The sequence below is a fragment of the Phoenix dactylifera genome, unplaced genomic scaffold, assembly GCF_009389715.1.
Source record: "Phoenix dactylifera cultivar Barhee BC4 unplaced genomic scaffold, palm_55x_up_171113_PBpolish2nd_filt_p 000141F, whole genome shotgun sequence".
NCBI lineage: Eukaryota > Viridiplantae > Streptophyta > Magnoliopsida > Arecales > Arecaceae > Phoenix > Phoenix dactylifera.
This window is the reverse complement of record NW_024067697.1, coordinates 263516-289727: the sequence shown is the minus strand read 5'-3', so window position 1 is coordinate 289727 and position 26212 is coordinate 263516. Positions and strand designations below refer to the sequence as shown.

At 43.0% G+C, this 26212-nt stretch overlaps 2 pseudogenes; one reads left to right on the top strand and one right to left on the bottom strand.

Annotated features, from left to right (window-relative positions):
* Nucleotides 1–15094: 15094 nt before the first annotated feature.
* LOC120104913 lies at nt 15095–15192 on the top strand (annotated as a pseudogene).
* Nucleotides 15193–25758: 10566 nt separating this feature from the next.
* Nucleotides 25759–25856, bottom strand: LOC120104916 (annotated as a pseudogene).
* Between the last annotated feature and the right edge of the window lie 356 nt (nt 25857–26212).

Here is a 26212-nt window from a genome sequence, read left to right as displayed (position 1 = left end):
TTCTGCTTCTGGATTTCTCTGCCGACGTCCTCGAAGAACGGAGTCCGAGCAGAGAAGCGTCTTCAGTCGCCTCGGCGCAAGGACGCATACGGTACAAGGTACCCATTTATTTAATATTTTTATATTACCTATTATTGAATTTCTCTGTCGACGCCCTCCAAGAACGGAGTCCGAGCAGAGAAGCGTCTTCAGTCGCCTCGGCGCCAGGATGCACACGGTACAAGGTACCTATTTATTAAATGTCTTTACATTACATTACCTATTATTGGATTTCTCTGCCGATGTCCTCAAAAAGCGGACACCGAACAGAGGAGCGTCTTCGATCGCCTCGGCGAAGAAGTGCTCATGACACCGACACATTGTTGCAAGTCCGGTGAATCCCCGTCACGGGCTGACGGGTATGCAGTCCATTTGTAAGAAAAGAATCCGGTTCGCCCCGGCAACCCGAGGCTCGGATTCGAAATTCGCCGCATTAAGAAGTCCCAAGTCCTAACGACCGCCCTAGGGCTTAGTCGAATTCTGGACTAGGCTCGGAAAAACGTTCCGAGCCCAAACCCTTGGTATAAGCACAAGCGTTGCTATACCATTAGTCGAAGAACCGAGCAATGGAGCTCGGCAAGCCAAACTCTAACTCAAAACCCTGTGGCGGAAAAAGCTGAGGCCCTAGAGCCCATATCCTCGGAACCTAAAACGGATCCGAGCAGAAAAACTTAGGCTACGACAGACAGAGTTTTCAAAAAAAGAAATGGATATTCATTTCAAAAAGGCCCGTAGGCTAAGTACAAAATCCGGGTTTGGCCCTTACAAGTATGGGAAGCCATCCCGATTTTACAAGAAATAACAAAAATTACATCGGAGGCTCAAGCTCGACCACCTCGGCCTCGGCAGTACTAGGAGTGGTTGGCTCGGCTGCCGGGACCTCTTCGATGGCCTCGGCGGCAATAGGAGTAGCCTCGGGGGCGACCTCGGGGGCAACCTCGGTCACTTCGGGGATAGCTGCGGCCGCCTCGGCCCCCGAAGTTTCTGCCTCCGCCTCCGGGGTTTCTGCTTCTGCCTCCGCCCTCCCTGCTCCCGGCTGGAGCAGGTTAACATCAAAATCTGGGAGAAGCCGCCGCAACTGATTGCGGAAATCCCGGAAGCCTTGGATCAGCCCATTCACGCCCTCCTCAGCCATGAGTTCGTGAAACTCTTCCGACTCACGGAAGAGCTTCACTGCGTTTTAGGCGTTCTCCCGGGCCTCTATCTCCCGGGCCTCGTGGTAAGCGGCTCTCCGCTCGAGGCCCCTCAGCTCTTGCTCGAGCTCCGAATGTCGGAGGCGGGCATTTCCCACCTCCTGCTCGCGGGAGGCCAATGCCTGCTCGGCCTTAGCCAATCGAGCCTCCGCGGCGCGCAGCTCGGATCTTGCCAATGCGTGCACGCCCTTCTCTTCATCGAGCTCGTCATCGGATGCTCCGACCTTCTCTTGGAGCACCCGTTGTTCGGCCTCAGAGGCCTGGTACTTCTCTTCGGAGGCTTGGTACTTCGCCTCGGCGGCCATGTACCTTCTCTGGGCCTCCTCATAGCCGCGCTGGCACCTCCGGGCTTTCTCCCGGTATTCTTGAACTAGGTGCATCAGCATCTCCGTCTCGTGCAAATACTGTAAAGAAGACGAAAAGGAAAACATAAGACGCCGCTAGTAGAAAAACAATACAGATTACCCAGGCGAAAAATTTTGCTTACCCGGACGGAGTTGCAGCGCGTAGCGTCCATAAAAGCGTTGTAGCTCATGGACTGCATTATGGCCCGGTCGGCCGGGAGCAGCGCGAGCCGAAAAACTTCGCGCGCCACTCGCGGGTTTTCGAGGGCCGAATCGCCCTCGAACACCGACCAGGTGGGTGCGAAGGGCACCCGTTCTTCCGAGCTCAAAGGGCCCGGGAGGCCAGCGCCATCTGGCCTAGGTGGAGCCGACCCCGAGGCTCCTTGACCGCTCCCCGGCTGGGAGCTAAGGGGCTGGGGTCGGGCGAGCGGCTGGTCTAACCGCCGCACAACTACAGCGGGGCGTGCAAGCACGGGACCCGCTGAACTCCTCCCCTGGTCGGCAACTGGAGCGTCCTGCCGACCAGGGACTTGCATCAAGGGCGCCGGGCATGGGGGCGCCATCGGGGTTCTGGAGCCCGAGCCCCCGGAGCCCGCGCCCTCTCTCCGATCAGCCTCAGGGCGCGCGGGCTGAGAAGGCCCCGCCTCGAAGATAGCGGGGCGAGAAGGCCCCGCCTCGGGATGTGTAGGGCGGGAAGAGCCCGCCTCGGCCACCACTGCCGCCGAGGGAGTCGAGGTTGCCGAGACCTTCTGCTTCTTCCTCGGCTCCGCAGGCTCCCCCGAGAGCTCAGCTGCTCTCTTCTGGAAGCGGGCGTAAAGGACTTCGCTCTTGGTCACCATTTTTGCGATGTCTGCAAAGATAAGCAAAATTAGAACATTAGAACAATAAGGAAATAAGAAGTTGCTGTAACTATCCTTACCCTGAGGACGTGCCGAGCTCAAGCCCACGTTCACCAGGGCGTCCTCGCTAATGAGGCCGTTCAGCAAAATCCCGTCCCCAAGGCTGCGGATGGTATCGAAGATCTCCTGCTCACGCGGAGAAAGCTGGGGGAGCCTGTTGATGGATTTAAGTTGGGCCGGCCTCCACCTGGGGTCAAACCCCCAGGACCGTTCAGAACCCAGGAAGAAGAATTTCTCCTTCCAACCATGAATGGATGAGGGGGCACCATGAAAAAGTGGCCGACCCACTCGGAGGGCGATGTAGAGCCACTCCCCGTCTCCCGGGTTCGACTTGAAAATAAAAAGTCGCCGGAAGACGTTGACAGAGATAGGAATCCCCTGTAGTAAACACAGTGACAGGAAACCCATCACTGTCCTCCAAGCGTTTGGAGTGAGTTGCGCCGGAACCAACTGGCATACCGCCAGCAACTCATTCACAAAGCTGTGAAGAGGAAATCGGAGGCCGGCCCAGAGTGACTCCGAGTGCACTCCGATCCGGCCTACCGGAGGATCGGTTACCCGATCCCTTCGCCTGGCGGGTTCCAAACGGAACCCGTGAAGAGGGAAAAACCACTCTTCGGTCATCTCGACCTCCAGGACACTCATGGTGGATACTACTTCACTAGGCAAAGAACCCATTACAAGAGAGGGAAATCAAAAAGAAGGGGGACCTGGGAAAGATGCCGGAGAAAAGGGACTTCGGTCTGAGGAAGGCTGGGAGAATAGGAAGCTGGAAGCAGAAAGCAATAGAGAGAGAACAGGGGACCGGGGGAGAGTTTATATAGACCTCCCCAACGGCCTGGATCAGCAAAGAAAGCGCTGCATCTTGGTTAGATGATAACACGTGTCGGCCTAAAAGACAGAACGACGCATTTAATTAGGGCTAGCGCTTCGAACGTCGAAGCGCCCCATCGGATCGTGCGGAAAGGCGTCCGCAATCGAAGATCGTGCGGCCCCATCATGAGCCCACGATGCGAGGACGCTTCGCAAAAGGTGTCCCAATAATGAGGCTCTTCGGGAAAGAAGAGACGCCGTCTATTAAAGGCACCTCGAAGCGTTCGATAACTCAAAACGCGCAGTAAATCAAAATTTTCGGAATTCGTAATGACCCAATTAAAGCTACTTCCCGCGCTCCAGCTGATGGCCAACTGGAGCTCGGAAGTCGGGGGGTAGTGTTGGGGGAAGAACCCCAAGCCATACATTCACGGAGGCGCTCGGCCGAAGAGCGCCAGCCGGAAAGTTGCTCGGCCAAAGAGTGCCGAACGGAGAGCTGCTCGGCCAAAGATCGCCGACCAGAAAGCTGCTCGGCCAAAGGATGCCGACCAAGAAGGCGCTCGACTAGAAGGCGCCGACCAGAGTGCGCGCCAAGAGGTGCCCAACCAAAATAAGCTGCTCGGTTAGAAAGTGCCGACCAAAGACAGCGCCGAGGCGCTCTGCTAGAAGGTGCTCGCCTAAAGGGCGCCGACCAGGAGTACTCAAAGCAGCCCCGCCACAGGGCGCCCCATTGGGCGATCAGCTCGGCTCGGCACCCTTGCCGAACCGATGCCTTTACCAAATGTTCAACCCCCGCCTAAAGTCTAAGGGACTTGACAACTCCTACGGCTTACGACCTGCCACTATCTCCAAGCCATCAAGGCATAAGATCTCCGCAGGCGTTCGGCACAACCTGCCATTAATGCATGAGACTCCCTCAAGTCTCCGATACACTCAGGCATTTAATGAACACGGCCCAAGACGATCTCCGGATCACTGAACCATCAGAGCGTATGGCTCTACCTGGCCGCCGGTTCATTCGGTAATAAATGCACTTACCATCCATAGACCCCAGGACCGCTACGGCCGACGGTTCAACCACTCCAATAGGTCCGATCGACCGTGACAACTCCCTGGTTCCGGTCTGATTCGGCCCCGTTCTCCACTACGCCATAAATGGGCCAAATCATGCCCAATTATCACAGACAGGGACAAATCCCCCGGTTACCTCCCAGGTAACGTAATCCCCCCCTATAAAAGGGAACCTGGGAGAACCAAGTGAGGGGAGAGAAAAATGGAAACAAAAACAGATCCCCGGGACTGAACCCTCCGGGAAGCACAGACGCAATTGAGGACATCATCCTCTTCGTCTTCTTTATCTTATCCAAATGTTCTTGCTGTCTTCTCCATATACTCTCTTCCTTGCTCTCTCCACATACTTGCCCCCTCTGACTTAGGCATCGGAGGGCCGGCGCCGGGGAGCCCGGCCACCGGTTTTCCTTGCAGGACTTGCGCACCCCCCCGCAGCGGAGGACGCAGCCGGCCGACGCACTGCCGTCCGCCCCCTGTAGCAGCGGAGCTCCTCCTTCCCCGGCTTCGCGGCGGCCCCCGGGTCCAATTTCCAGCAACAGTAATGTACGCTTCTAATAAACGCCCTAAGTTAGATAATGTCAATGAAGCCTATTTATGGCATTGCCGGCTAGGTCACATAAACAGAAACAGGATAAATAGGTTAGCCCAACTGGGCATTTTAGAAATCAATGATTGTGAATCATTGTCAATCTGTGAATTCTGTCTTCTTGGTAAGATGACCAAGTCACCTTTTTTTGGAAAGGGTGAACGAGCCAGCGATGTTCTCGGCCTCATACATATTGATGTATGTGGACCTATGAACATAAGTGCCAGAGGTGGTTATGCCTACTTCATAACCTTCACAGATGACCTATCCAGGTATGTGTATGTCTATCTGATGAAGCATAAGTCATAATCATTTGAAATGTTCAAACAATTTCGTAATGAAGTAGAAAAACGGACTGGAAAGAGTATTAAGATCCTTCGGTCAGACCGAGAAGGAGAATATCTTTTCGGTGATTTTTTGACTTATCTAGAGGAGAATGAGATTCTCTCTCAATGGACTCCTCCAGGAACACCTCAGCACAATGGTGTGTCCGAAAGGAGGAATCGAACTCTGTTAGACATGGTTCGATCTATGATGGGGTTTACTAGTCTGCCTCTATCTTTTTGGGGTTATGCTTTAGAGTCTGCATGTATAATACTAAATAAGGTTCCAAGTAAGTCTGTTGAGAAGACTCCATATGAGATATGGACCGGACGTAAGCCGACACTTTCTTACCTTAGGGTTTGGGGATATCCGGCTTATGTTAAACGTTCTCAAACTGACAAACTTGGTTCTAGATCCGATAAGTGTTATTTTGTAGGGTACCCCAAGGAAACTAAGGGTTATTACTTCTACCTTCCTAATGAACAAAAGGTTTTCGTAGGACTAAAGGCAACCTTTTTGGAAAAGGAATTCCTTGGTGAAGGAATTGTTGCCTATAAGGTTGAACTTAGTGAAGTTCAGCAGGTAGGAGAATTAACACAATCTACTAAACCCACTGAACCGAATTTGATTAGATCAAATCAGGAGCCCAGTGTACAGGCACCATTAAGACGATCTGGTAGAGTACTGCATCAAGTGGACAGATATTACGGTTTCTTGGTCCATGACGTAGATCCTATTGAGCTCGATGAGAACAGTGAGGATCCGATCACCTATATGGATGCTATGCAGAGGTCTGACTCTGAGTTATGGCTTAACGCCATGAGATCCGAAATGGAATCCATGGAAATCAATAGTGTATGGACATTGGTTGATCCACCCGAAGGGATAAAACCCATAGGGTGCAAATGGGTTTTCAAAAGAAAGAGAGGCGCAGACGGAAAGGTGGAGACTTATAAAGCCCGTCTGGTTGCCAAGGGGTATCGTCAACGTTATGGTATCGACTATGACGAGACTTTTTTTCCTGTGGTAATGCTAAAATCTATTCGGATCATGCTTTCTACAGCAGCATATATGGATTATGAAATCTGGCAAATAGATGTGAAAACAACTTTTCTAAATGGAGAGCTGGAAGAAGAGTTGTATATGATACAACTTTAGGATTTCACTTCCATAGAGGAGTCCAAGGTATGCAAGCTACAAAAGTCCATTTATGGACTTAAGCAAACTTCTCGAAGTTGGAACATACGTTTCGATAAAACTATCAGAACGTATGGCTTCGTTAAGAATGAAGAAGAACCTTGTGTCTACAAGTGGGCTAACGGTTCAGTGATCACATTTCTTGTCTTGTATGTAGATGACATTCTCCTAATTGGGAATGACATCCCAGCATTACAAAATGTGAAACTCTGGCTGTCATCACAGTTCTCCATGAAGGATCTAGAAGAAGCATCCTACATCCTAGGGATGAAGATCTATAGAGATAGATCTAAAAGGTTACTAGGATTGTTCCAATCCACGTACATCGATACTATGTTGAAGTAGTTCAACATGGAGAATTCCAAGAAGGGCTATCTTCCGATAGGCCAAGAAATTTCTCTCTCTAAGAAAGATTGTCCGACAACTTTCGAAGAGAGAGAGCGTATGAGTAGAATCCCATATGCTTCTGTAGTGGGATCTATCATGTACGCCATGACATGTACGAGACCGAATGTTGCTTATTCATTAGCAATAGCGAGTAGGTATCAGTATGATCCGGGTGAGAACTAATGCAAAAATAAAATTGTTCTCCCAAGTGCAGGAGAATCGTACAAGTAGTAAAATCTCGGGAGTCCGAGGTTGAATCCTCAGGAAACGAAATATATTTAAGATTATTTAATATAATTTTAGATTAATTAATTCAATAAATTCATGGATTAAGATGATGTTTTGATTTTTAGAAATTAAAAACAGAGAATAATAGATCAATGAACAAAGTTCAATCAAATATAAATGGTTAGGGATCCGGAATCCCCCTTGATAATATTGCATTCAAGAATAAATCCTGCAATTCTTGATTAAGGATGTAAAAGTAGAATAAATAAAAACATAGAATATATTTTATGGACATATGAACTCTATTTCTAAGCATTCATCGTGCCTATTATATCAACGACAAATCAAATACTAAAGCAGTCCATGTGCCAATAAACATAAACCATTAAAAATCTATCTACGAAATAGTTATGCAAGAACCCATAACACATTAGAAATATAAATCAATAAGAGCAAAGGTTCAGAATTTACTTCAAAGAAAGCAATACATCAAAGGTTCCTCCATCACCCTTCACCTAAGAAATCAGCCCTCCATTAACATAAAAGAAAACTCCCCTCTTTTCTTTTTTTTTCTATTCTTTTTGGAAACAGAGCATGCTCTGTTTCCCTTTTTTTTTCTTTCTTTGAATAACAGGAGCTCTCCTCTGTTTTTCGAATGGAACTCTCCTCTGTTTTTCCTTCTCTGAGATCCCCCCTCCAACCGAGAAAGAACCTTCTTATATCCTGCGATTGGTCCCTGATCCCCCAGGATAAGTGGAGATTCCGAGTATCCCGGATGCGAGTAGGCCAAACGCGGGATGGGAGCTGATCACGGATCCTTCGGGCGGATGTGTGTGGCAGGCTCGGCTGAAGATACTCACAGACGGCTGGGAGATCTGGGAGAAGTTGGATGCGGGAAGGCTTCACGGAAGGACGCGTGGACTACGAGGAAGACGGAAGCTGGATCGCGATCTTCGTGGGATGCACGCGGATGCTGGGAGCTGATCACAGAAGCTGGGATCTCGGGAGATTCGGGATGATTCGTCGGACGGGATCATGGAAGAATGCTTCGCGGGAGGTTGCGGAGGTTGGCTCATGTACGCGGAGAAGATCTGGGGATGCTTGAAGGAAGCTGGGAATCGGGATGGAATCGCGCGGATGAAGCGGACGGCTGGGAGCTGATGTGGTTGGAACTCGGGAGAAGCTGGAGCGTGGAAGCTTGGGACGCACGAGATGAACTCGGACGCTGGAAGCTTGGGTGGTCGTTCGAAGTATGCATCCCGGCTGGCCGCGGGATCTCCGGACGCGTGAAGAAAGCTGAGAATCGGGATGAGGGGTCGCACGCTGGGATTTAGATGATGCGTTGGAAGGTTACACGGACACGGGGTGCTGGATGCTTCGTGGACACACGAGAGAAACACTTGATTGCAGGTTCCAAGAGTTGGGAGAAAGGCTGATCGTGGCATGATTTGATCACGGATCCTGAGACGCGGACGGGTCTTGAGAGGGCTGATGTGGCTCACAGACACAGCAAGGATGCTGAAGTGCTTATGAACGGCTGAATCTGGGCTCTGCTCTGCAGCTGGGAAGAGATGAATTTATATAATGATAAAAATTATAATAAGTGCTAAGGATAAAATATTTAATCATGTAAATGTTAACACCTATTATTTATCATTATTTTGCTAGCATTAGGCTAAGTTAATTGGTACTTAGATCGCACTTTTGTGCTCTCATCACACCCCCCAACTAACTTATTGCTAGTCTCTAGCAATTAATGAGCAGATAATAAAATGAGAGTGCAAAAGGTGTTGGTTGATCCTTTGATGTTTTATTTGAACTAATTGCATAAAATTAAGATAAGCACTCACTTTCGTAGGAATCACGATTGCACTTAGTACGTGCAACAAGCCGTTAAATCCCTAGGTTACCCTAGTGGACGAGTGTTGTCTCGTGAGGGTTTTCTGGGATGTTACCCACAAACATCATGAATTATATGACATGAGATTCTAATAAAAATATGAAATAAATCCTAAGCTAATACACATGTAATTAATTGATATATATTTTCAAGCATGGCAACTGTCAAAGCAAGAAAATATAAAAGTGTAGTGTGCATCAAATCGCATGACTTTCTCAGAGTACTAATACCTCCACCACAACAGGGCACCGCCTGAGTTTTAGGTGCACTACTCAAGTTCAAAAGTATTTTCTACAATTTATTAGAACCTGATCCATCAAATTTTCAGAATATCACATGTTGTCTAAATTTGTCAAGAATGGTTTGCATGTAAAGAAAGAGCTATCAATCTCAACTAAATAACCCGGGTACACAGAGGTCCAATACAATGGAGTCAAACCAGCCATTACCACATGTCACTAGGTTCAGCCTAACCAACTCATTCATGCTTATTTTTATTTCATTTTTTTTTTTTCAATACACATGACAACTACAGCTATCCAACCCCATTAGGCTCTAGTAAGGTCCATGTAGCGAGCTTTCAGTCAATGAACCCCAATCCAGTTGGCTCAAGACATTAGGTGAAACACCCCTTGGACTTAATTACTCGAACCAGACTACGCCATGAGGCTAGACTTGTCATCATAAGTTTTTTTTTTATTTTTTTTATTGTGCAAGAAAAGAGATGGTAAACTGAACCATATAGATATTTTTATTATATATGTAACTGCATTATGACTATAGGTCAACCAGGGTCGGATCATAAGGCACCTAAGTAATCTAGTCGGGATATTCAACCTCTATTTTTATATGAAAACCAAATTATGAACCTTATGGTACGAACAAGGACACTCATACTTCTTTTATGGATAAGACTAACAAAAATGCAGTTAACAAATATGAACTCCTGAGGCCTTCCTATTGTCATTAAGTACACGTGTGGGGATCTAATAATAGGTCTCTGATCAATCATAGTATGCATGTGTTCCTTGCCTTAATAGTTGCACAAACTCAATATGAAAATACATATGCATTTGCTTAGAAAAGAAAGTAATAAATCAAATGCAAAAACAATTTTTTTTTTTTTTGATCAAAATATTTCCCTCCCCCCAACTTAAACATTGCATTGTCCTCAATGTAAAAAATGCAAAAAAACTATATATGAGAGACAATAGAGAAAATAATAGAGAGAAGAAGAATACCTTGAGTTGTTGATTTCCAGAAAAGAAGACCTACAAAATAAGAAGAAAACTAGAAATAAAAGAAAAAATTTAATTCTAACTAATATATACATACCTTGGCCGTCATGCTCAGTCATAAGAAGGCTCCTCCAAGGGAAAGGAGTCCTCTTCATCTGCAAAATTCTCAAGAAAAGGTTTTAATCTTTGTCCATTTACCTTAAAAATTGTGCCATCCTATGGATTTTCAATTTCAACTGTCCCGTGTGGAGAAACAGTTTTTATAATGAAAGGACCTGTCCATCTTGATCGTAACATTCCAGGAAACAGATGTAAATGGGAGTCATAACAAAGAACTTTTTGTGCAGGTTCAAAAGATTTTCTTAGAATTAATTTATCATGCCTAATTTTCATTCGTTCTTTACAAAGTCTAGCATTGTCATATGCATCCCGACGAATTTCATTCAACTCATTTAGTTGTAATTTTCTAGCTAAACCAGCATCTGACAATTCAAAGTTTAATTTTCTAATGGCCCAATACGATTTATGCTCTATTTCAACAGGTAGATGACATGCTTTTCCATAGACTAGCCGATACGGGGACATACCAAGAATAGTTTTATAAGCAGTACGGTAAGCCCACAATGCGTCAGAATGTTTTAAAGACCAGTCTTTGCGTGATGGATTCACCGTTTTCTCTAAAATTCATTTAATCTCCCGATTGGCTAACTCTACTTGGCCACTAGTCTGCGGGTGATAAGGAGTTGCAATTCTATGAGTGATACCGTACTTTCGTAATAGGATCTCAAAAGGCTTATTACAGAAATGTTTTCCCCCATCACTAATTATAACCTTGGGCATCCCAAATCGTGAAAAAATATTTTCTTTTAGAAATTTCAAAACAGGTTTGTGATCATTAGTTCTACAGGCAACAGCTTCTACCCATTTTGACACATACTCAACACCAACTAAAATATACTCATATCCAAAAGACGGTGAAAATGGGCCCATAAAATCGATGCCCCATATGTCAAAAATTTCAATAGCAGTAATGGGCTGAAGAGGCATCATTTGCCTACGAGTTAGACTTCCAACACGTTGACATGGGTCACATGTCCTACAGAACTCGTGGGCATCTTTAAATAGTGTAGGCCAATAAAAACCACATTGTAACACCTTAGCTGCCGTTTTTTTAGATGCAAAGTGTCCTCCGCAAGCACTGGCATGACAAAAAGAGAGTACACTTTTCATCTCATGATCCGGTATGCATCTTCTAAAGATTTGATCATTGCAATACTTGAACAAATAGGGGGCATCATAATAATAACTCCTTACTTCACGCAAGAAATTATTCTTATCATTCGATCCCCAATGCTTCGGCATCCGGTTCGTGACAAGAAAGTTTACAATATCAGCATACCATGGCATAGTAGAAAGGGTAAACAATTGCTCTTCAGGGAACGAGTCCTTGATGGGCAACTGTGGCACCAAATCATGAACAACTAGCCGTGATAAATGGTCAGCAACCACATTCTCTACTCCCTTTTTATCTTTGATAGTGATGTCAAATTCTTGGAGTAGAAGTATCCATCGTATTAAGCGTGGTTTGGCATCTTTCTTATCCAATAAATATTTTAGCGCTGCATGATCTGTAAAGATAACAATAGGAGCACCAAGGATATAAGAGCGAAATTTGTCTAATACAAATACTACTGCAAGCAATTCCTTCTCGGTGGTGGTGTAATTCATTTGAGCATCATTTAAGGTTTTGCTTGCATAGTAGATGACGTATAGCTTATTATCCTTGCGTTGTCCTAGGACAGCTCCTATCGCATAGTCACTAGCATCGCACATGATCTCAAAAGGTAATGACCAATCAGGTGGTCGCACGATGGGTGCAGTGCTAAGCATAGCCTTCAATTTTTCGAATGCCTCTTGACATGTTTCAGTCCAATTGAACGGTGTATCAAGGGATAGGAGGTTACCTAATGGTCGGGCTATGACACTAAAGTCCTTGATGAACCTCCTATAAAATCCTGCATGACCTAAAAATGATCTAACATCTCTAACCGTTTTGGGTGCAGGTAGCTTGGCGATTAAGTCAATCTTGGCTCTATCAACTTCCATGCCCTTCGATGAAACAATATGTCCTAGGACAATTCCTTTTGGCACCATAAAGTGGCATTTCTCCCAATTTAGTATCAGATTCTTTTCCATGCATCGAGCTAGGACTGCTTGTAAATGTAATAAACAATCATCAAAAGAATCGTCAAAAATAGAGAAATCATCCATAAACACTTCTAAAAATTTCTCGTTCATTTCTTCAAAAATGCTAAGCATACACCTTTGGAATGTTGCAGGTGCATTACACAACCCGAATGGCATCCGACGGAAAGCGAATGTGCCAAAAGGACAAGTGAAGGCAGTCTTCTCTTGATCCTCAGGTAAAATTTCGATTTGGTAGTACCCGGAATAGCCATCGAGAAAACAATAGAATTTGTGTCCTGCAACTCTTTCCAAAACTTGGTCTAGGAAGGGTAGGAAAAAGTGATCCTTCCTAGTGACCAAATTCAATTTTCGGTAGTCAACACACATGCGCCAACTTGTCGGAACACGAGTTGGGACTAGTTCACCCTGTTCATTTTTGACTACCGTCAGACCTGCTTTCTTGGGCACGACTTGAGTAGGACTCACCCACTTGCTATCGAAAATTGGGTAAATAATACCCACGTCAAGCAACTTGAGGACTTCTGCTTTAACCACATCTCTCATCGTAGGATTCAACCTGCGTTGCATTTGCCTTGTGGTTTTGGCATTGTCCTCCAAATATATCCGGTGCGTGCAAATTAAAGGGCTAATCCCCTTCAAGTCGGCAATAGACCATCCTAAAGCTCCCTTATGATTCTTTAGAACACCAAGTAATTTTCTTTCTTGGGCATGATCCAGATCAGATGAGATGATTATAGGAAATGTGTCCTCGGATCCAAGAAAGACATACTTGAGTTCCTTCGGTAAAGGTTTCAACTCGAGCTTAGGTGTTTGTTCATGGGATGTTACTATCTTTGCTTTTCGAGGTGGCAACTGTTCAAATTCCTCTATTCGCGGTCTCCACCCATTGACCATCATAATATCCGAATTATCTAAATCAGGTGGGACCACATCATCAGCAATACCTTCAGAACACCAATCTATTAAACCATTGTCGGCCGATTCAGTAAATGTTTTTTTAACAAATATTCTTCTGCAATGGTTTCAACTCATTCAACTTCTTTACTTTCTTCATGATCACTGGGTTGTTTACCTATACTAAAGACGTTCAGTTCCAAGGTCATATTGCCAAAAGAAAGCTTCATGACACCATTCCTACAATTGATCAATGTATTAGAAGTTGCAAGGAATGGGCATCCTAAGATGACTGGAATCTGAGATGGTGAATTGGAAGCCGGATGCGTGTCCAGTACAATAAAGTCAACAGGAAAATAGAACTTGTCTACTTGGACCAACACATCTTCGATAATCCCTCTAGGGACCTTCATTGACCTGTCAGCTAATTGTAAGGTCACAGTTGTTGGCTTCAACTCACCCAAACCGAGTTGCTCATATACCGTATATGGCAACAAGTTCACACTCGCTCCTAAATCTAGCAATGCTCGCTCAATCCTAAAATTGCCAATGATGCACGAGATAGTTGGGCAACCTGGATCCTTATATTTAGGAAGAATGTTATGCTGTAAAATTGCACTCACATTTTCAGCCAGAAATGCCTTCTTCTTGATATTTAAACGACGCTTGACAGTGCACAAATCTTTTAAAAATTTTGCATAGGAAGGCACTTGTTTGATTGCATCAAGAAGAGGTACATTGATTTTTACTTGCTTAAAAAGCTCAAGAATTTCAGAGTTTGGTTCAAGCTTTTGCAAGGGCTTTAATCTTTGTGGAAATGGTGCAGAAAAAGGACATTCAATTTTTTCAGTAGATGTTGGTGCTTCAGTTTCTTCGTTATCCTTTTCTTTTGTCTTGGGAGGGTCGGAATCAGGTATGACTTGTGTTTGTTCTGGGACTTGTCGGTCAATAACCTTTCCACTTCGCAAAGTTATTATACTCTTCGCTTGTTCTTTATGCAAAGTTGAAGATGATGCATTGCTACCGCCATAGACTTGAGGATTAGGTTGTGGTTGAGCTGGTAGCTTACCTTTCTCTTGAGCACTTAAAGCAGTGGTCAGCGTTGTCAGTTGATTTCTTAATTCATCATTGATTTTAGCTTGACCTTGCATGAAAGATTGCAAAGTTTCTTCGAGACTGGATTTTTGAGGGGGTGCGTGTGCATAATGAGGTTGCGGAGGTGGAGGAGTTGGGTCATATACTTGTTGAGGTTGGTCATTCCTCCACCTCAAAGTTGGATGGTTCTTCCATCCAGGGTTGTAAGTACCCGAAAAAGGATTATTGAAAGATTTTTGATAGGTATTCATAACATTGGCCTGATCGTGCAAGACTTCCTTGAATGCGGGTATTGTGGGGCAATCAGTGGTGAGATGGCCAGGCATCTCGCAAATCCTACAACACTCGCTATTATGTTCTACGGTCTTGACGGGTTCAATCCTTCTAAGTTCAATTTCCTCTACCTTCCTAGTAAGGGCTGTCATTTTAGCTTGAATATCATCCTGAGTATTAAGGTTGTAAAGGCCCCCGTGTGGAATGCTAGTAGGCTTAGGCAAAGGTTTATTCACTCTATCCCCTGTATCCCATAATTGTGCAGTCTCTGCGAGAGAGTCTAAATAGTCCCATGCCTCATCGGGTTGCTTTTCCAAAAATAGACCATTGCACATAGTCTCTATAAATTGTTTTAACTGTGGAGACAACCCTTCGTAAAAGAAACTAATGGTTCTCCATGTTTCAAACCCATGATGAGGACAAGAGAGAAGCAAATCTTTAAATCTCTCCCAGCATTCATAAAATGTTTCATGGTCTTTTTGTTGGAAATTACTAATGTGCCTTTTCAAAAAGTTAGTCCTTTGTGCGAAAAAGAATTTTTTCAAGAATTCTCTTTGCATATCATGCCATGTTCCTAGCGATCTAGGTCTCAAGGAGTTCAGCCATGTTTTGGCTTTATCCTTTAAGGAAAAAGGAAACAAGGTCAATTTAAGGACATCTTCCGATACATTTGGCACTCTAAATGTGATGCTAATTTCCTCAAAATCCTTAAGATGAAGATAAGGGTTCTCGGATTCCATTCCATGATACTTTGGCAGCAATTGAATTACTCCTGGTTTGATTTCAAAGTGTCCTACATTTTTAGGAATAATCATGCATGAAGGTTAACTAGTCCTAGTGGGATGTAAATATTGTCGAAGTGTCATAACTGGGGGTCTACCTTCATCACCATGGTGACTTCCTACATCATCAGGAAAATTTGCCATCTCACAAGGTGTGAGATACTGCGAAGGAATTTCAAGGATGTGTCCTAAAGGATGATCTAAAGTTGTACGACTTAATCGACCGGTGTCATCCCTATTCCAACCTAGCATACAAAATTTAATTATTTTTTTTTATATTTTTTTTAAAAAATAAATATAAATATAAGTACCAACTAAAGATACCCTAAAACTACACCCTAAAACAAAAATCTATTTACAATCAAACATGCAACTAAACATTACACCTCAATTTCTAATGTTTTTCTTAAATTTCTAGACGGCTCCTAACTGGTTTGAAGAGGGCACCTAAGCCTCCAATCCGGTCTAATGAACCGAGTGGACCAGGTAAGCTCCCAGGTAAGTGGAGGGGTCACGATGCGTTCGCAAAGGTCCCACTTAAAACCCACTTGCCTCGAACAGATGAACTGTCTCCCTTATAGGGACAAAGCTTGCCTAGACATTAACTAAGCCACAGAGCGAAATTGGTGCAACTTTCGGTGGTCTTCATCCTATTGAGCTCGAATGTCCTTAGGGGCCAACGTCTAGTTGATTTTAATTAAGCTTAGGATATTTATGCAATGGGGTGATTTTTGGGCTAAGGACGAGTGATGAAATTCCGACCTTATCTTTTTAAATGGGTTCAGCCCTTAGAATATTTTATGTTGATGCCTTATACTATATGCAACAATCAATAGATTTTTTTTTAATGTTTTATGACATGACATTAAATTTCATTGAATAGGTGATCAAGCAAATTATTTATTATTATTATTTTTTTAAATTTTATGAGTTGAAGTTTGAAATTTGAATTCTGAAATTTGAAATTTGAAATTTCAGGTTTTTCCTCTTTCTTTTTTTTTTTTGAATAATCACCCTTGATCTTTTCTTAAAGTTTTTTTTTCCTTAAATTTTCAATTAGAAACAAGGGTTAATGAGATATGATAACAATAAAATTCTGATTCTAAAAAAATTAAATGCAGAAAATTAAAAACAGAAAGCAGTAAGGTTTCGTATTAATCTAATGGTCTTAAAAGTTTCAGAATGTCAATCAGACCGTTCAGATGAAAGAAACATAGGTCCTGCACCTGACGACCAAATTGGAGTTCAATCAGACGGCTAATTTCTTTGAAATCAGAGTTTGATGCAGACTGTGCAGAGAATAAAAAAACAGCAGTAAAGAATTTTTTTTTTTCGAAAGAAAAAGACTAACTACTAAAGTACTAATTAAATCTAAAATTATACTAATAAATCAGCCGTTCCCCGGCAACGGCGCCAAAAACTTGATGCAAAAATAAAATTGTTCTCCCAAGTGCAGGAGAATCGTACAAGTAGTAAAATCTCGGGAGTCCGAGGTCGAATCCTCAGGAAACGAAATATATTTAAGATTATTTAATATAATTTTAGATTAATTAATTCAATAAATTTGTGGATTAAGATGATGTTTTGATTTTCAGAAATTAAAAACAGAGAATAATAGATCAATGAACAAAGTTCAATCAAATAGAAATGGTTAGGGATCCGGAATCCCCCTTGATAATATTGCATTCAAGAATAAATCCTGTGATTCTTGATTAAGGATGTAAAAGTAGAATAAATAAAAATATGGAATATATTTTATGGACATATGAACTCTATTTCTAAGCATTCATCGTGCCTATTATATCAACGACAAATCAAATACTAAAGCAGTCCATGTGCCAATAAACATAAACCATTAAAAATCTATCTACGAAATAGTTATGCAAGAACCCATGACACATTAAAAGTATAAATCAATAAGAGCAAAGGTTCATAATTTAGTTCAAAGAAAGCAATACATCAAAGGTTCCTCCATCACCCTTCACCTAAAAAATCAGCCCTCCATTAACATAAAAGAAAACTCCCCTCTTTTCTTTTTTTTTCTATTCTTTTTGGAAACAGAGCATGCTCTGTTTCCCTTTTTTTTTCTTTCTTTGAATAATAGGAACTCTCCTCTGTTTTTCCTTCTCTGAGATCCCCCCTCCAACCGAGAAAGAACCCTCTTATATCCTGCGATTGGTCCCTGATCCCACAGGATAAGTGGAGATTCCGAGTATCCCGGATGCGAGAAGGCCAAACGCGGGATGGGAGCTGATCACAGATCCTTTGGCCGGACGTGTGTGGCAGGCTCGGCTGAAGATACTCACAGATGGCTGGGAGATCTGGGAGAAGTTGGATGCGAGAAGGCTTCACGGAAGGACGCGTGGACTGCGAGGAAGACGGAAGCTGGATTGCGATCTTCGTGGGATGCACGCGGACGCTGGGAGCTGATCACAGAAGCTGGGATCTCGGGAGATTCGGGATGATTCGTCGGACGGGATCATGGAAGAATGCTTCGCGGGAGGTTGCGGACGTTGGCTCATGTACGCGGAGAAGATCTGGGGATGCTTGAAGGAAGCTAGGAATCAGAATGGAATCGCGCGGATGAAGCGGACGGCTGGGAGCTGATGTGGCTGGAACTCGGGAGAAGCTGGAGCGTGGAAGCTTGGGACGCACGAGATGAACTCGGACACTGGAAGGTTGGGTGGTCGTTCGAAGTATGCATCCCGGCTAGCCGTGGGATCTCCGGACGCGTGAAGAAAGCTGAGAATCGGGATAAGGGGTCGCACGCTGGGATTTAGATGATGCGTTGGAAGGTTACACGGACACGGGGTGCTGGATGCTTCGTGGATGCACGAGAGAAACACTTGATTGCAGGTTCCAAGAGTTGGGAGAAAGGCTGATCGTGGCATGATTTGATCACGGATCCTGAGACGCGGACGGGTCTTGAGAGGGCTGATGTGGCTCACGGACACGGCAAGGATGCTGAAGTGCTTATGAACGGCTGAATCTGGGCTCTGCTCTGCAGTTGGGAAGAGATGAATTTATATAATGATAAAAATTATAATAAGTGCTAAGGATAAAATATTTAATCATGTAAATGTTAACACCTATTATTTATCATTATTTTGCTAGCATTAGGCTAAGTTAATTGGTACTTAGATCGCACTTTTGTGCTCTCATCAAGAACCATTGGAAGGTGGTGAAAACCATCCTTAAGTATTTGAGAAATACTAAGGACCAATGGTTAATTTATGGAGAATCTGGCTTAAAACTTGTGAGGTTTACAGACTCTAGTTTTCAGTCAGACCATGATGACAGTAAGAGTATGTCAGGATTTGTGTTTACCCTAAATGGAGGAGCAGTCTGCTGGAAAAGTTTCAAGCAGTATTTAGTAGCCGATTCCGTATGCGAAGCAGAGTATGTTGTTGCATCAGATGCCGCAAAGGAAGCTGTTTGGATCAAGAAGTTCGTAAATCAACTTGGTGTTGCTCCCTCAATCAATGGTCTAGTTCTTTTGTATTGTGACAACACTAGAGCCATTGCACAAGTGAAGAAACCAAAGTCTCACCACAGAACCAAGCACATTCTGCATCGCTACCACCTTGTACGAGAGATCGTGGAACGAGGTGACGTCAATCTTCAGAAGATCGATGGAAGGAAAAACCTAGCTGACCCATTCACTAAAGCCCTTTCTGTAAAGGAGTTCGATTATCACAAATCGAAGATGGGTATTAGATACTATACAAATTGGCTTTAGTTCAAGTGGAAGTTGTTGGGAATTGTGTCCCAAAGCCAATTTTTTGTTAATTGTAAGAAATTGGAGTTTGTATATGTTTTATTAAAATGAATAAAATTTATTCTGGCATTTTTTTCATTTGTCACAAGTGTTTCATCTTCAATTTGAACTCCTGTGTATTGTGATAAAGTCTTTAGGACTAATTTAGTGGATAAAGGAGGTTTTTATCATTTAGTCCTTAAACCAGTTTGCGACCAAATGATGAGCTATCAATTGGACGATAACTATGTCAAGTATAGATCGTTGTGTGCCATTTAGTTGGTTGTCCTCTTAACCAAGGAGTGTGGAGACACTGTATGGCATACAGGTGAGATATAGGAGTACATCATTACTGAATAGTGACTTACCTATGGAGCACTCCACTGTCGGGAGTTAGCTCGCAAAGCGTATGGGCATAAGTACCCCTTAGACCTGAGACTATCACAGTGACTTGCAAGCAACTCATTGTACTTAGGCACTAGACGACCTGAATTTTTAATTCAGGAATCGGAAGGATGCTGGGTGCAGTCAAGTACTCGCGAAATCTGTGTATGAGTCAAGAAGGGATTGACCACTCCAGATTATAGGAGTTGATGTCTCGCTGTGTTTCAATTCAGTAAAACCTTAGCCAGGGTAAACCAAGTGATAGGTTACTTGATTTGATTATTTGAAATACACTATGGATGACCGGACCCAGAGGTCGACAGTCCACTCTGAGGTCATCTTGAGCATCGATGGTCATAGGGATGAATTATGCAGTAACCATACGTCTAGGTTCTTGAATGTTGCTTTGCATATTCGACCTATCCGGACGTCAGGTATCATTGCTAGATGGTGACCTCGATTAGTGCATGGACTAGTCCATGTATTACCGGCTTAGTGTTCGAATCTATCAGAGTCACGCACATTAGTCAAGCTAAGTAGAAAGGTCTTGACCCAATGTAATTAAGAATTAAAATTGTGGGTCATTTGAAATTTGGTCCTGTCTATGTTCAGCTAGCACTGAACATGAGGTACATACTAAATTTTATGGATGAACAACTAATTAAGTCTGTATTCAGGGTAGTTCAAGTTTCAATTAATGTAATTAAACATGATAAGGACTCAATTGTTGAGATTGGGTTTGATTGGGTCTCAATTAGTGTAATTGGGCTCGATCATGATTTAATTGAAATTTAATTTCATATTTGTTTTGATCTAAGTCGGACTTGGATCGAGCTGAGACTGGACCCAATTGAACCTCCCATGAGTCGGACTCATGTGGAATTTTTTCGGGTCAAAAATCATTCAATTGGGCCATCAATTTGGTTTAGAACCAAGTGAATCAATTAGGCTAACCCATTTAATTGAACCACTGACCCAATCCAACTTTTAATAACCTGTGGACCCATGGACCCGTGTACCAAAGCTCACATGGACCCTTAACTCTCTTTTCCCATGGACCCTTAAGGTTTCTTGTGAGCCGCGATGGAGAAAAGCCTGGGAGGAGAAAACAGAGCCTTCTTCCTCCCGGATTCGAATTGCCGTCTGGACCGGAATGTCCAGTTTTTGAACCGGCTACATTCCGGTTCAATTTGATTTTTGAAATCCGGCTGTTATTGGATGGATTTACTGTTTTTTCCCACATTTGTTTTTGAAACGAACGTTATGAATTCATAACGTATGGATTCGTAAAGGCAGTCAATTACTCCGATTAAATCCTCTCAGCATTGGCCTATAAGTAGGCTACCGTTTCCTCTCAATTTACAGATGAATTGTGAGTGAATCAGAGGGAAAAACTAGAGAGGATTAGTGAAGATTGAAGTCTCTATCTGTGTATAAAACTCACGAAACAGAGAGGCTTAAATGGAAGTTCTGTAGGAGAAGAAGAAGAGAGAAGAAGCGGTTTTTCTCTCTTAATCCTCTCTCCGGTGGTAAGCATCCAGATCGAGGTATGTTTGGTTTTGCAAAGTGTTTTCTTCTAGGATCCTTTTGCAAAAACTGGTTTTGCAAAATACAGACACCATCCTACCTTCCTATGAAGTTTGGCGTGCGCGCGAAGTAGAGGGTCTGTAGATCTAGGCCTCGCGAAGCAACATTCAAAGATCTAGATCCGCCCTACTCGACCAACTTCTGCTGCGGGATCGAGGTATGTTTTACATAAAAGTTATGTTTAATATTTATAACTGTTATAAATAAAATTTTAAAACTGATTTTCATGCATGGCGTCCGATTTTATCGGGCAACTCGGAAAATTTTTCCTACATAGAGTTCAGCCAGTTGATCCAATTCCTCTCCCCCCCTTTTTCATAAAACCACTTCACCCTTATGATCCTCTCCCTCTCTCTTGATTCTTCTCTCCTTCTCTTCTAATCTCTCAATTCTTCTCTTTTTCCCTCTCTCTTGATTCTATTCTTTGGAGCTTCCTCTCTCCTCCCCACTCTCTCTCGATGCTCCATTGCTAATAATAACTCCACGATGATGATGGCTCAGCAACGACAATGCCATCTAGGATTAGGATACTGTGATGATGTACACCCCTCTCTCTTCTCTCTCCCTCTCTCTTGATTCTACTTTTGATAGATTTCTCCCCTCATCCCTCTCTCTAATTGTCGTCAACTCCGCGATGACCATGCCAACCATGGTTAGGGTTCTGTAATGATGAGATACGTCTCTCTTTAAGCCCTCATCCCCCTCTCTTCCTTTCTTTCTCCCTCTCTCCTCTTTCTTCCTCTACCCTTTATCTCCTCCTAGTTATGGCACAATTCAGCTCAGTAAGCAACGTATATATACACCAAACTTGTTGCCAGCTAGTACATCCCCTTTGTACGCCACCCACATAAAAGTAGTAGTTTCATAGTTCTTAAAATTGTTCATGAAAAATTCCAGAATTAACTCATCCATCAAAAAAAAGAAAAGAAAAGAAAAGAAAAAGAAAGCAATTTGGACTATCTATGTATTAAAAATTCAAGAAAGAAAGATACGATGTTCTTGAATTCTCATAGATTGAATATGAGACTAAAAATATAGGGGATTCGAGACAAAAAAATTTATGCATTTTTGGGAAAAAAAGTAATCTCAAAATAAAAGAATTGCATTGTGTTATCAAGGAAAAACAAGGAGGAAGAATTCGAGCAAAAACTAACCTCATTGTCATTGAGGGCACATGCGAAGAACAAAAGAGAGTGTGAGAGATCAAACAAAGGAATGAGAGTGTGGGGTTCTGACAAGGGGAGGAGCGAAAAACCAGAACATGAAAGATGCCCTCATTTGAGCTATAGAGGCTAGAGAGAGAGAGAGAGGGCTAAGAGCTCATTTGACCATGCCAAAAGCTCCATATTGTTTTCTTTGCTTTTCTCATAATAAATGTGTAAGCATAATGACTCCCAAGTGGATGCAGAGCATATGTGGCACATGCCCTATATTATATACTAGGGTTCTCTGCATCATAAAGAGCCATTCAATCCTAAATAGTGGCTAGATTATCTATGTCAAAGGTGGATGGTTCTTTTTCATCTCAGAAAATTGAATAGGTCGTATTCAATAAGATATGCAGAAACATTGCGAGATGAAGGAGAGCCATCTATTTTTGAGATGGATGATATGGCGGCTATATAAGGATAAACATCTTTTTGCCATGCAAAATGCACATATGATCTCTACTCTATAACCCGCATAATCCCATGATGTGGGAGGAGGTGTTGTATTTCAATTCTTGAGCAATTTCCTTTGGATCCAATGGGTAATAAAAACACATCGCTCAAAAATATGCAATAGTGCTAAGATCAGGTCGCTGAGAATCATTATGTTTTTCAAAGGTAAAATCCACAATTTGCCTCCATTGTGATCCAATTGACAAGAATCATGGAGATTGATGAGAGCACAAAAGTGCGATCTACACATCACTTAAATTAGTATTATTGCTAACAAATAATGATAGAAGTGCTGTATTAATATTATATTTTTGTGGGGTGCAGGTGATCGGAAATCAAAGCTAAAATGCACATTGGGTCCAAAAATATGCATCACTGCAGGTGACCAGCCAACCGCTTGTGTCAACCCCAGTTGCACACTAGAAGGAGGTCAAATTCAGCCGTCCACTTCATCGCAGCTTCAGTCTTCTATGAGCCCAAGCATCTGAGCCGCGTGTAGCCCATCCGCCTGCGTGGAAGAATTGCAAAGCATCCTCCGCGTCTGCTTCTCCCGAGCAGCCCAGCGTGTGACCCCTCATCCAGTGTCCGTGCAACCTCCCAGCATTCCGAGTCCGTCTTCTCTGCATGTGATTCAGCACTCGTCCGCGCCCCATCCTTTGATCCAGTCATCCGAATCCCAAGCGCCAGCAGTCCAAGCTTCATCTTCAGCTCTCACGCTCTCCCGGATCTTTCTCCACACCAGCGTATCATCCGAATCCACGCGTTCATCCAGCCGTTCGTAAGAATCTCAGCTTCCATCTGCGCTTCCCAGCATCTCTGCATCCTTCCGCGATGGAACAGCAGGGAATCTCAAATCCCGCGAGCAACTCGCTGCCCAGTCATCCGCGTCTAAAGATCCCGCATCCCAGCAAAGTCCCAGCCGTCTGCGAAGGATCATCCACATCCCAGGATCCACAATCAGATCCCCCAGGCGATCGTGATCTTCCAGAGTCTCAGGTCCCTGCGTCCGCAGCTTTCGAAATTAACGATCTCTTCAGCTCATCTGCGTCCGTCCATCCATCCATTCACGGTGCATCCGAGCGTCACAGCAGGCCCCAAGTTCGCGATCTCATCACAGCCATCCGCGCCCATTCCCCTGCGAGCATGAGGGCTCCCACGAACTATATGAGGATCTCTCGGCTGGGGAGAGGGGGGATCTCTCTCATTCAAGGAAAATAGAGGAGCCGGCCTCAGCCATTTTTGAAAGAAAAAAAAAAAGAAGAAGGAAGAAACAGGGGTTGCCCTGTTCTTCCGAAAAGAAAAGAAAAAGAGAGGGAGAGGCTAATATTTTAATGGAGGGCTGATTTCTTAGGTGAAGGGTGATGGAGGAACCTTTGATGTCTTATTTTCTTTCAAGTAAATTCTGAACGATTGATCTCTTTGATTTACATCTATTAATATATTTTTGATTCTTGCATGCTTATCTATGAGATAGATCTTTTATGGTTTATATTTCTTGATTCGTGGATTGTTTCGATGTTTGATTTGTCGTAGACGTAATCGGCATGATAAATACTTATATCTTGAATTCATGTTTTCAAATTATATACTCCATGATTAGAACTATTCTATCTGATTGATCCTTAATCAAGAATCATAGAATTTAATTGTTGAAAATAATATCATCGAAGGGGATTCCAGATCCCTACACCATCTTAATCTATCTAAATTTCGATTCTCTGTTTACTGATTTATTTTCTATTTGCAAAACATCATCTTTATCCACAAATTTATTGAATTAATTAATCAAAAATTATGTTAAATAATCTCATATATATTTTGTTTCCTGAGGATTCGACTTCGGACTCCCGAGAATTTACTACTTGTGCGATTCTCCTATACTTGGGAGATTAGTTTTGTGAAAGCATTTTTGCAAACGCGTCAAGTTTTTGGCGCCGTTGCCGGAGAATGGCTTAGTTATTAGTATAATTTTAGATTTAATTAGTACCTTCTTAGTTAGATTGATCATTATAGTAAAACTAAAACTGAAAAAAGAAATCTTTTCTGCTGTTTTTATTCCCTGCACAGTCTGCATCAAACTCTGATATCTAAGTAATTCGCCGTCTGATTGGACTCAAATTAGGTCGTCTGGTGTAGGACACATGTCGCGTTCATCTGAACGGTCTGATTGACATTCTAAAACTTTTAAGACAATTAAATTAATATAAAACCTTGCTTCTGTCTGTTTTGAATTTTCTGTGTTTAAATTTTTTTTTTTAGAATCATTATTTTATTGTTATCATATCTTATTAACCCTTGTTGCTAATTGAAAATTGATAAAAATTTAAGAAAAGATCAAGGATGATTATTTAAAAAAAAAGAATTAAATTTTGTATGCTAGGTTGGAATAGGGACAACACTGGGCGCCTGAATCGAAAATTTTTTGACATTTCCTTAGATCATATTACTGAAACTCTTTCGCAAAATCTCAGATCTGGTGAGATGGCTGATGAAGATTTAGGAAGTCACCATGGTGATGAAGGTAGACCCCCAGTTATGACACTTCGACAATACTTACACCCTACTAGGACTAGTCAATCTTCATGCTTGATTATTCCTGAAAACGTTGGACACTTTGAAATCAAACCAGGGGTAATGCAATTGCTGCCCAAGTATCATGGGATGGAATCTGAGAACCCTTATCTTCACCTTAAGGATTTTGAGAAAATTAGCATCACATTTAGAGTGCCAAATGTATCGGAAGACGTCCTTAAATTGACCTTGTTTCCTTTTTCCTCAAAGGATAAAGCCAAAACATGGCTGAACTCCTTGAGACCTAGATCGCTAGGAACATGGCATGATATGCAAAGAGAATTCTTGAAAAAATTCTTTTCTGCACAAAGGACTAACTTTTTGAAAAGGCACATTAGTAATTTCCAACAAAAAGACCATGAAACATTTTATGAATGCTGGGAGAGATTTAAAGAGTTGCTTCTCCCTTGTCCTCATCACGGGTTTGAAACATGGAGAACCATTAGTTTCTTTTACGAAGGGTTGTCTCCACAGTTAAAACAATTTATAGAGACTATGTGCAATGGTCTATTTTTGGAAAAGCAACCCGATGAGGCATGGGACTATTTAGACTCTCTCGCAGAGACTGCACAATTATGGGATACAGGGAATAGAGTGAATAAACCTTTGCCTAAGCCTACTAACATTGGACACGGGGGCCTTTACAACCTTAGTACTCAGGATGATATTCAGGCTAAAATGGCAGCCCTTACTAGGAAGGTAGAGGAAATTGAACTTAGAAGGATTGAACCCGTCAAGACCGTAGAACATAACAACGAGTGTTGTAGGATTTGTGAGATGC